Below are 13129 nucleotides of genomic sequence, written 5' to 3' on the forward strand. Positions count from 1 at the left end.
TGTTCATTTCTTGAACAATCATAAGGAATAACATCAGACGCTAAATAATTCACAATGTCAACATACCATGGTACAGAAAAACTAGCATACAAATGCTCATCAGGAAAAGAGTCCGGTATGGACTCAGAATCACTATCACCGTCGTTTGTAAGTCTAGGTAAGTGGTCGGCAACTACGGTTTCAACCCTTTTTGTCCTTTATTTCTAATGTGAACTATTGTAGGAGAAGAATCCATCGGATTAATCTCTGCTTAACATCCTTCTTTTCTTTGAAGGTACCTAGTGGTCGGTACGCATGGTCCGTGTAAACTAGAGTCTTAGAACCAACCAAATAAGGACGAAATTTATCTAAAGCATAAACGACAGCTTAGAATTCTTTTTCTGTAGTTGTATAATTCCTTTGAGCATCGTTTAGAGTTTTACTAGCATAATAAATAACATTGGATTTATTTTCTAGTTTTTGTCCCAAGACGGCACCAACTGCATAATCACTAGCATTACATATGAGTTCGAAAGGTTTAGACCAATCGGGAGGCTGTATAATGGGTGCATAAGTTAAGGCGGCTTTTAAAGTTTCAAAAGCCTGTTTACAGTTAAAATTAAAATCAAAGATGTCATCCTTTAAAAGCAGATTAGTTAACGGCCTACCTATTTTCGAAAAATCTTTGATAAAGTGCCTATAAAAACCTGCATGGCCTAGAAAGACTTTCATATCATGGACAGTCCGTGGTATAGGTAGAGTCGCTATCTTATCTAGTTTGGCCTTATCTACTTCGATGCCATCACTAGATATTATGTGACCTAGTACTATGCCTTTTTTCACCATGAAATGACATTTTTCCCAATTTAAAACCAGACTTTTCTCTTCAGACCGTGTCAAAACCTTAGATAGGTTAGATAGGCAGTCCGTGAAAGAGTCTCCATAGATAAAAAAATCATCCATGAATACTTCTATGAAACGCTCTACCATGTCACTAAATATATGAAGCATACACCGCTGGAAGGTACCAGGAGCATTACAAAGGCCAAAAGGCATTCGTTTATATGCGTATGTCCAAAAAGGACATGTGAAGGTAGTCTTTTCTTGGTCATCAATATCAATAATAATTTGGAAATAGCCTGAGTAGCCATCCAAAAAATAATAAAAAGCATGGCCAGCTAGACGTTCAAGCATCTGATCTATAAAGGGTAAAGGAAAATGATCCTTTCGTGTCATGATATTTAACCGTCTATAATCAATACAGATCCTCCATTTAATAGGACCATGCGTGGCAACATATTCACCCTTGGCATTATGTACTATGGTAATCCCTGATTTCTTAGGAACTACATGAATGGGACTGACCTATTCGCTATCAGAGATTGGGTATATGATACCTGCATCGAGTAACTGTAAGACTTTTTCCCTAACCACTTTTTTCATGGCAGGGTTCAAGCGACACTGAGGTTCGCGAGAAGCCTTTGCGTTATCCTCCAAATGGATACAATGAGTGCATACATTAGGGTCAATTATCTTAATGTTGGCTAGGGACCAACCAATCGCAGAACGATGTTCCCTAATCTCCCTAATCAACTGTATCTCTTCCTCCTTAGATAACAGAGAAGATATAATTACCGGATGATTACCATCCGAATCAAGTTGAATATATTTTAACTCAAGAGGAAGAGGTTTAAGTACCGGGGTGGAAGGAATATCGATAAATGCTTCTGGAGGGTCCTCATCTTGAGTAATAAATACTTGCTTAGGCAGCAGGTTTTCAAACTCTGTATATGGAGCAACCGAAAGGTCTACGATTTGTGTAGACTCAAAGATGGTGTTAACTTCCTCTACGTAGGAGTCATCGACAAAATCTAAACTTCCAAAAGAAAGGAATTTATGCATATAGTTTTCTGGAAATGTGTTATTAAAGTAATCTTGAACTAAGCTCTCGATCATGCTAACCTCTCCATCTATAGACGAATCTGGTAACTGTTTCATCATTTTAAAAACATTTACCTCAACCGAAAGATGACCAAAAGACAAGGACATCGAACTATCGTGGCAGTTTATAAGCACATTGGCAGTTTCCAAGAAAGGACGCCCTAAAATGATTGGAACAGAGTCGTTAACGACTTCTGTATCGAGGATAACAAAATCAACAGGATAGTAGAAATCTTGGACCTTAACAAGCACGTTCTCAACCACACCCTTAGGGTACTTAATAGATCGATCCGCTAATTACAATGTAATTTTAGTAGGTTGCATCTCTTGTAGACCTATTTGTTTGTATATGTAATATGGGAGTAAGTTGACACTCGCTCCCAGGTCTAGTAAAGCGGTCGTCGTGTGGAAATCCCCTAAAGTGCATTGTACCGTAGGACGACCAGGGTCCTTGTACTTTATGATTCCATTATGTTTTGATAAAGTTAGAAACTGTTCAGTTAGAAAGGCGTCTATAGGAATATTAGTCTTACGCACAACTCTTTGAGAAACTTAGCATGGTGAGGTAATTTTTTAATTGCTTCTAGAAAGGGTAGGTTAATCGTTAGATTTTTGAAAACTTTCCTAATATCGTCAAAGTTTGTATCTCTGGTTAACATAGCTAATTTTTGGGAAAACGGTGGTTTCTCTCTATATTTAGCGTATGGATCAACTTGATGTCTAACCTTTGTTTTCTATTTCTTTGGTTGTGGTTTAACTGGTACCTCTACAGGGGTAGGCTCTTTAGATTCTATTACAGTATCTAGTTCAATCTCCGGTGTAGGGACAACTGGTAGGGTAACTATAGGTATAGTTACTTTGTTATCAACCACTCTCCCAGAACGGAGAGTGGTGATGGCATTTAGCTCACCTACGTTTGCATTTTCCGTACTAGTATTACCATTCATCTCAAAGGCTATGTTTGTTGTTTTAGGATTAGCTATCGCTTGACCTGGAAACACACCTTTGGGTTGTACTTTCTCTTGAGCTAACTGCTCTAAGAAAAGTTGTATGGCTTGTAAAATCTGTTGTTGAGATTGCATAAAGGTATCGAAATAATCCGGTTGTGGAAGAGTGTTAGCTATAGGTTGTGTGACAGGAACTATGTCACGTTGATTATTAATGGGTGGATTTTAATAGTTATTTACCGGAATGATACCTCTATTAGCATTATAATTATTATTGTTATAATTATTATAATTACCCTGACCTTGTGCTTGACGTGGTTGAGCTTGGTTGTTATAATTATAATTACCCTCACCTTGTCCTTGTCGTGGTGGAGCATGGTTATAATTGTTTGCTTGCCTAACATTTTGATTATTAAACCATGGAGGTGTTACTTGTTGATTATTTCTCCAACTGAATACCTCTATTAGCATTATAATTATTATTGTTATAATTATTATAATTACCCTGACCTTGTGCTTGACGTGGTTGAGCTTGGTCGTTATAATTATAATTACCCTGACCTTATCCTTGTCATGGTGGAGCTTGGTTATAATTGTTTGTTTGCCTAACATTTTGATTATTAAACCATGGAGGTGTTACTTGTTGATTATTTCTCTAACTGAAGTTGGGGTGTTGTCTCCAAGGGGCGTTAGGAATAAGATAACTATTAATTGAGCAAACGTTATCTTGTTGTAATGTTTGTTGTTCGTAAACAAGAGGGCAATAGGAGTCGGGATGCTCTGGACTCAAACAGAAATTACATGGATTGGTGTTGACATTCATGACAGGGATAGGCATTTGTTGAACAGAAATAGCCTCTACCTTTTTAGTTAGAGATTCGATTAAATTTTTAAGTTCAGGGTCGGGTTTCATCTCAAACATACCGGCGGCATTAACTGTTGTAGAAGAATTAGCGTTGCGGGAGATATCATCACTACCACCCCAGTTATTATTACGCTTAGTTTGATCTTCTAAAAATTTATAAGCCTCTGAGGTTCCCTTACTTAGGAAACTACCCCCATTCATTATGTCAATGACTTCTTTATGGTGATGTAGAAGTCTTTTGAAAAAGGCACGAACTAACGTGTCTTTAGCGAGGTTATGGTGTGGACACTCTATAAGAAGATTGGTGAAACGATTCCAAGCCTCTGAAAATGATTCATGAGGATTCTGTCGAAAAAAATGAATCTTGGAAAGCATTTCATTGGTCTTCAGTGGTGGGTAAAAATGTTCCATAAATAGTTGAACAAGTTTAGCCCACGAGTCCACAGAATTAGGCGCTTGGGCAGTTAACTAAGATGCCACCTTATCGGCTAAAGTGAAAGGAAATACCCTTAGTTTAATTTGTACAGCACCAACCATAGGATGGTGGAATGTAGTAAGGACTTGGTCAATCCTACGTATGTGCTGATAAGGTTTTTCATAGTCTAACCTATGAAAACCGGGTAACAAATTAAATATATTTGGGGGGATTCGGAAATCCCCCACTGGGTCTGATAGAATGATGCAAGATTTAGGGCTATAATTCAAGGTTTTGTAAAAGTCAGAGAGAGGAGACTCTCTTTCTTCAGCCATTATTTCAGGTAGTGTGTGGTATATTAGTTAGAGGTGTAGTGAGTGGTATACTAGAAAGGCGTGTTTGTTGACATTGCCGATTGATAAATGTAAAATTGAATAGTTTTACTAATTAATAAAGTGATGAAACTTTAAACGCAAGTAAAATTAGAACTGAACTATACTCTTGATTATCAAAGATTTCTACTCTCGATACTATTGAAGTAGAGTTGGAATAGAAATTCGTTCCACTCCTAGTTCTTTAGCATTCAAGTTTCCTACGACTATCAATCCTACCAAAGTCAATGAGAGTTTTACAAATTATACTACAAAATGCTACGAAATACTAAAGTTTGAATCTAGAAGAAGAATTAGGGGGGAATTGAATACACCTTGACTCCAACTTAATAAACTAGCATAGATTGTTGTAATCCAATTCTTACGTGCTTACGGTAAGAATTAGTCATTCTAATCCCTAATTATACATGGCATCTCTACCAATTCATAACTAGCATGTGAGGACGTCCACCCATTCTTATGGCGAATCAACGACCTTTTAGAGTGGAATAGACTCTTACAAAGATTCTATACTACACAATCAGGTTTTCAGCAAGGCTTCATCAAACCCTCTAATGGAGGTTTAGCCTTGATTCATCAAACTATCATTTCCATATGAAATTGAATAAGACATAACATAAAGATTCTAACTTTATTAATATAAAGATTCTAATCAGTAATTCAAAACTAAATTAAACAACTAACAAATGAATAACAACTAATAACTGAATTTAGATCTAAGTAAATCAACAAATCAAAACCGAAATTATCAAGACTAACTATTTTATTTAATCTAATGAATAATAACAATCATTCAATAATCTAAATTAAAACAAGGTATGAAAACTAATTAAAATTCTCAAAACTAGATCTGGAACTAAGGTTTAATGGCTACTCTAATGGCTACTTTCTAACCTAAGCTAATTGATACTTAAGAGCTAAGTCTTGTTTGTGGAAATGGAGGAGACCATATCCACATTTTCGTGCATGGTCTGAGGGTCCATGTTTTGGGCCGGAAAATCGAGCCCAAAGCCCAATTTCTTTAGTCCACAGGGCCTTTTCCAGCTGGCTTTGACTTCAACAGGCTATTACATCCACTTATGCTCCTTTGGTTTGGTCAATGTTTAGACCATTGGAAAGTTCTTTCCGAGCCGGTCGTTTTGACATAAGGTATGCTCAATTCCGAGGCTTGAGTCCAAAGATACGGTCTTCGGAAGTTCTGCTGAATTTTGTGTGCGGTTTCTGCCCGTCTTGGCCTTTAATCACAGAACTTCTTAGCAACCAACCCTTGCTCCTTTATATCACCAAAGTGGCACATTTCTGCACATAATTGACTTCAATGCCTGAAATACATAAAAACACCTAATTAGCATTAACTCTTATTTATTACTCGCATAATTAGTCTAAAAGTATTATTGTTAAGGGGTTAAAACTACAGTTTTGGGCTCTTATCAAACCACCCTCAAATAGCATTTTGCTTTTCCTCAAGCAAATATGAGAAATTAGCATAAGTGACCAAAAATGGAGTCCTAACTAATCTCGTTTCGCGGAGTGCGATTGCATTGACCATATGCAACAAAGCCTTAAACCACTAGGAATTCCCTAGTGGACGAGTTGTAGCCTCGTGAGAGTTTTCCAGTGAAGGTACTCACAAACTTCATCTATACTACAATGACTCAGAAATAAAACTATTGTTTCCTTATCTATGTCTCAATTATCTATACATCTCACTAGCAATGAATACAGAATAATCAAGTCGAAACCTAAGCTAATATATGCATAATAATCAATCATCTACGAATAAACATATATATAATGAGTAATACTATGAGATGTACTAGCAGGTCCGTTTCTGAAAACTCGGAATAGCGTCCTTAAGTAGGTCCTCACATAAATGTCAAGATAAAAACCACTATGATTTTTCCGCTCAAGTTTTGCTACTCCAGTGTGCAGTGGGCACACTTTACCTTACAATCTCAATGACACACAAGGAAGCTGGAGTCAATCAAACACATCTGCCTATTACTATTACACTAACCTACTCCTAATTGAGCTAGAGGTCTTTATTAGGTGTTGGGGGATTAGGAGATGGTTTAAGAAGGAAGGAAATGGATATTGAAAGAGGACAAGTCTGAGATAATATAGGCTTCATATTATGCAACTAGAGAAACCCTTGTTCTTTACTTTTGCTTCTACACTTTGTTTCCATCCTTAGCCATATATATTTTTTTCTTTTTCTTTGGCTTTTAACTCATTGATTCTATTTTTGGAGTTCTAACTCTTTATTTTCTTTTATTTTTTTATTATTTTTTTATTTGGATAGAAACTTCCTTTTCTTATCTGAAGCGACTAACAAATTCTTGATTTCAAAGGTTCTTCCCTTTTCTATTCTTCATCTCTATTCTCAAACTTATTCAAAGAATTAAGTAGGTTTTTTTTTTTTTTTTTTTTTTTTTGTAATAGGGTAAAGGGTTTGCGGTTTAAGAAAGGCTCAAGAAAGGTTCAGAGGGGAGACTAGCGGAAAATAATTCATAGGTTTGAATTTCTGGCTATATCGATCCAAAGAGGGCCTAAATTCTCGCTTAAGTAAGTGGACGTGTGATTTAACTATCCGGATTTTACTTCTTCCTTGTGTCATTTCTCAAATGTTCACTCATATAAGGTTTTAGGCTATATTCTCACAAGATTTGTAGAATAAGCACTCTAGCCTAGATTTCAGAAACTTACTGCCAACAATCATAGATACTAATGTAACATATTTATAGATAGATGCAAGGATTATTACCTACATATTAGCCTAAGTTTCTAAAAACTATTCTAATGCAAAAGCTACGTGAGACTACTAGATTATTGAGAGCATAGAGAAAGAAAACAATACCAATATTCCTAAGTGTATAACATACTTTTTATTTATATTTTTTAAAATTTTTATTTTTTTTAACTAGAAAAAAAATGCATATTATACATATCTATATCCTAACAGATGCCTTAATTACACGTGTTTTTATGCCCCCACAAACAAGAAGCATGTTTTGTCCTCAAAGTATTTAAATAAATAGGGTAGAGAAATACCATTGAAACGCGTGAAATTCTGGAACATCTGCAAAATAAGGTTAAACATACTAATATAGAAAAGAAAAACTGACGCAACTCTATAAGAGTTCCACTTGTAATGGGGTTAATGAGAAACAAATTGCTTGGGACATAAGCAGACACTAACTGAAATAAAAACTAACCTTAACTCCCGTTTAAGCATTTCCCTCCTCATCCTTACTAAAGAAATGAGGTTCCTTCGCATCCTGCCATGCCATGGTAATTTGCCAGGCTTCACTCCACTTATCGTCTACTATAGCTAACCTGTCAAGCGCCACTTGGTCGGATGGGGTGTAAGGCGCAACCTGATGAGGTTGTATCCTCTTGCCAAGTCATTGCACGAAACGATTGAATAATACAATTGGTGGGTCTCACAATACCGACCCCAACCCAATCAGTGAAACGGGCTCAAAAAACAGGGAAGAAACATAGCATTATACGACAAATTAAAACAGGCATAAGAAGGTACTCATGCCTCTTGCTATGGGCTCGGGCTAAACTAGACATTAGGGTCTTGGGAATATCATAGAGTGTACATCCCCCAGCTAAAGCAAGGAAAATATCACAAGTTTCGTCATTCACAGAAGAATAACACCATTCCCGTCTAATGTTTAGCATAATCCAAAATATAACAGTGCCCATGTTCATAGGAAGGCTACCAAGGGCAACGTTATAATCCCTTTGGTCCTCTATCCTAAAGATTCCTGCCCCGTAATGCTCATGCAAATCATCATAGTTATACATGTACATATTATCTACCAAATAGACCCATGAGTCTTGTATTTCGGCCGGCATAGCAAGTCCAAGCACAAAGGCTATCAAGAACCTGGAAATTTCCATTGGTTCATCCCGATGGTAATGGAGAACACTTGTTCTCCATCTGGTCTATCAAAGAACTTACAATTATCATAAAAATAAGATGTAAGTGTGGGAGAATAAAGTTCATCAGGACTTACCAATAGTGGCTCCCATCTGGCTAGAATGATCACTTCGCGAAACCACGCACAATAGGTGTCACTTTGGAACAAGTCTTCAAAAGACTGTTCCAGTATGATACGAGGGAATGTCATCCCCAATAAACTTGTTGGAATAGATGCGAAGGATCCTGGAACAACCCACAAAAAATTGGAATTATTCTTGCCCACGGGGTTCTGGGCGCGGGGTGCACTCCACCTATGCCTGGATAGGGCGCGGGGTGTGCCTTGGTGATTTTCAAGTTCCAGGCACTTGGGCGCAGGGCGTGCTCACTTTGTGCCTGGGATGGGCGTGGGTCACGCTCAGGATGAAAACTGGAATTCCAGTGTTGTGGGTGCAGGTCACGCTTTATTTCGGGCTTGGTAGTAGGCGTGGGGGTCGCCTCGATGAAATTCTGTCGATAGTGCCCTGTATGTAGGTCGCTCTCATCGCGGGGGCGGCGCTCGAGCTGGCCGATAGTGCTAAAATGGATAAGAAGATGGGAATCGTGGGAGTGAAAGGTGAGAGATGAAAATGAGGTGTAGTGTGGGTTGTGAGTGTAGAATGAATGAAGTTTTATAGGTTTTAAGTTGCTAAAACGAATCGGGAAGTTACCAAAACATTTTAAGGCAATTGCCGGAAACAAAAAATTTCCAAAAACGAAAACGGAAACAACCCATATTCTCTATTCCAAAACAAACCTAATATCTTTTAGGTTGAATTTAGGATAGAAACTGCCTAATTCATCGAGATTTCATCCTATCACAATATCTATTCATAGTGATGCTCATATCGGCAATATTCTCAACCCTCACTCCAACACAAATTCTAAACTGGAGGATCATATAAAAAATCATGGTAGAATACATAATACCACCCCCAAACAATTCAGGAAGGTGGGATTAACGATAAAAACAATGTACAATTTAAAAAGAACTGTATTATATTAAAACGAAAATTCAAACAACATTTAACAACCAAATTCAAAATTAAATATGGAATTTATAAACTAACATCCGAACTAAAGTAAAAAACAAATACAAAACAACATCAACTCATAATATTCCTAAACCACTCACTGCTGGTAGTGGAAGGGACATGGGAAGGTGAGGTCTCCTGACCTCTTGATGGGCCAGAGCCATCCGTCTTGCGGCGATGACGCTTGTGCCTCACTGTCTGCTCCTCAGAAAAAGTACCACCCTGGGGTGGAAAGCGTGTAAGCATATCGTCTCGGAACTTGTGCTGAGCTTCAATCTCAGCCTCGTCTGTTCCCACCACTTATCCTCGCGCTGGGCACGAGTCTCGAAGTTATGATGCATGGTAGCCTGCCGAGTTCGGAGGTCTTCACAAATAGTATTGAGAGAACGCATGCCACGATGAATCACAGCCATGTGTTCTGCATCCGACCTACACCTCTCCAAGGCATCGGCATCAAAACATGCCGTGTCCTCCTCATCCTCTTCAACTACCCTCTCTTCAGGCAACCTCCAAACTCTTTGGATACACTCCGTATAAATATGAGGATTTCGGTGCTCTTTCAGGCAAATCCTATCAGAAGTTGAAGTCGCTCTCAAGGTCATCATGATCTTGGTTATCAAAACAGGGAGAGGTGCAATACTCTTCCCAACTCCCCTAATCATGTTACCCAAAAACTCCAAAATACAGAACTCATACTTTTGCTCTTGGAGTATCCATAGAATGTGTAGGCAGTTCAGACCGATGTCACTGACTTTCTCCTTCCCTATAACATTCCTACCAATCCACTGAGCTACAGCCAGCTGGTTGGTTTTGAGAGACGACTGGCGAACACAATGCGAGCTCGCATTGTAGTTCCCTTCCGAAACAGTCACGTTCATCAAAGGATCGACCCCAGTAAATTGGGAATCTTGTAGTGTGGCATCGAAATGGCGTCTAGGCGGAATGCCTAAAATCTCAGCTAATAACCCAGTAGATACTTCTCTCCTCCTCCCAGCCACCTTAACAAAAATCCTATTTCCATCTAACTCCCTCGTCTTATAAAACTGTCGGACCAAATCTTCATGGTAAAAATTGTTTGTAGAGTACCACAAACCACTCCAATCTCTCCTAACCATCTCGTCACCGTAAAATGGCGCGAAATGGTTGGCAGTAAACGTGTGCTCTGGCAAAATCTGACGTCTTTGTGCCATTTTAAGATTTGGGACGATTTTGCGGTTTAAATTGAATGTGGGGATGGAGTTTGAGACAACCTCACTAACCAAACAGTGGTGGTGGCGCAGTGGTGGCACGGCAGTTCAAATTCCTCAATTTTTTTTGTTTTTTCTAATGTTTTGGTGGTGGGTGTAGTTTGGAGAAGATTTGGGGTGGATTTAATTGATTGGCGTGGGTGTAATTAGATTTTTTTTTTGTTAAGTTAGGTTTTTGAAGCTTAAAACTTTGTTAATGGCGGTTTTGAGGAGGAATGCGACTGTTGTGTTGAAGATGGAGACACACGTGCATTGCACGTGTGCGTGAGATTGGGCCCAAGCCCAATTTGATTTTTCGAATTTTTCGAATTTTCATGCAACTTCAAACTAAATTTGCCTCTTCGTTACCGATCCGATTTTTGTGAATGAGCTATAGAAATGATCAGGAGAGAATTTCCAATCCAATGATCCATAAAACACTATATTCCGACCATGGATGACATATAAGAAGATGGAAAATGCCTCAAAGTGCGTGCATGATGTAAGTTATGCTAACGAATAAACTCTAATTTTATAGATAAAGTCAACTTGAATCAAAATAGAATTAAACGGCCTACGCAACACAAATGGAAAGTTGAACAATCTAGTAGAGAAACGAACACCCCACCCCCAAACAAATTTTTTGGCAATGAAGTTTAGAAAATTTGTTTTAAAAGCGAGTCTTTTAAAGTCAGATTCCTGAGACTTCCTAAATTACTATTTTTATGATTTTAACAATTCTTATTTTTTTATGAATAAGATTTAATATAAGAAAAACAATAAAGCAATAAATGCATAATTCACACCATAGAAGAACATGACTAAAAATCTGAGAAAACATGCGAGAGTGGAAAACGTGAATTATGTTTAACGTGGACTTAGGATCCGATACTTACAGCCACACACTCCATAAGGAGGGCTTGGTTACCTGAATGGTGCACTTACCAATATATGGAAATGAGAGGAAGTACACCAATGAAAAAGGTCAGTCCTCATAGACAGGGTCTTGTAAAAGGACTTCCTCTACATCAGGGGACAATAGCTCATGAAAATGTTTCAACCATTGGCCATTGACTTGGAAGGTATTGTTGTCCTTGGGATTTACAAAGGTGATTGCCCCATGAGGGGTGACTTTAGTAACCAGAAAAGGACCAAACCAATGAGTTTTTAATTTCCCTGGAAAAATATGTAGACGGGAGTTGTAAAGCAAGACTTTTTAACCTACCACAAACTCTTTGCACAAGATTTGCTTATCATGAACACGTTTCATGTTAGCTTTATAATCCTTCGCGAGATCATAAGAATCACTATGGATTTCTTCAAGCTCATTCAATTGCAACTTGCGCTTGACACCCGCTTCATCGACATTGAAGTTAAGGCTTTTTATAGCCCACATAGCACGGTGCTCCAATTCAATGGGCAAATGACAAGGTTTCCCAAATACAAGTCTAAAGGGAGACATACCTATAGGAGTTTTGAAAGCCGTCCTATATCCCCATAAGGCATCAGATAGACGCTTTGACCAGTCCTTCCTATCAGGATTTACAGTTGTTTCTAATATCTTTTTGATTTCTCTATTAGAAATTTCTACTTGTCCACTAGTTTGTGGATGATACGGAGTTGTTACTTTATGTGTAACTACATACTTTTTCACTAGAAATGCAACAACTCTATTGCAAAAATGTGTTCCACCATCACTAATGATGGCTTTGGGAATGCCAAATTAACAGAAAATATACTTTTTAACAAAAACCACAACTGTCTTATGGTCATTGCTACGGCAAGCCATGACCTCTATCCATTTAGACACGTAGTCCACGGCGACTAGAATATAAATAAAATTATGGAAAACTGGAAAGGGACCCATGAAATCAATGCCCCATACGTCAAAAATTTCTACCACCATGATTGGATTCAATGGCATCATATTACGCTTCGTGATTCGCCCAAGTTGTTGGCAACGAATGCACGTCTTGCAATGCACTTGGGCATCTTTAAAAAGAGTAGGCCAATAAAACCCACGTTGAAGAATTTTAGCAGCTGTTTTCATACCACTAAAATGGCCACCACACTCTTTGTCATGGCAGAATGAGAGAACCTCATTATATTCGCATTGGGGAATACAACGACGAATAATTTGATCCGCACAATACTTGAAAAGGTAGGGCCCATCCCAGTAGTATAGCTTAACTCTGGCCAAGAACTTCTTATGTTCATTTCTTGACCAATCATAAGGAATAACATCAGACGCGAAATAATTCACAATGTCAGCATACCATGGTGCATAAAAAATAGCATACAGATGCTCATCCGGAAAAGAGTCCGGTATGGAGTCAGAATCACTATCATCGTCGTTTGTA

This window comes from Coptis chinensis, chromosome 8, assembly GCF_015680905.1.
Source record: "Coptis chinensis isolate HL-2020 chromosome 8, ASM1568090v1, whole genome shotgun sequence".
NCBI lineage: Eukaryota > Viridiplantae > Streptophyta > Magnoliopsida > Ranunculales > Ranunculaceae > Coptis > Coptis chinensis.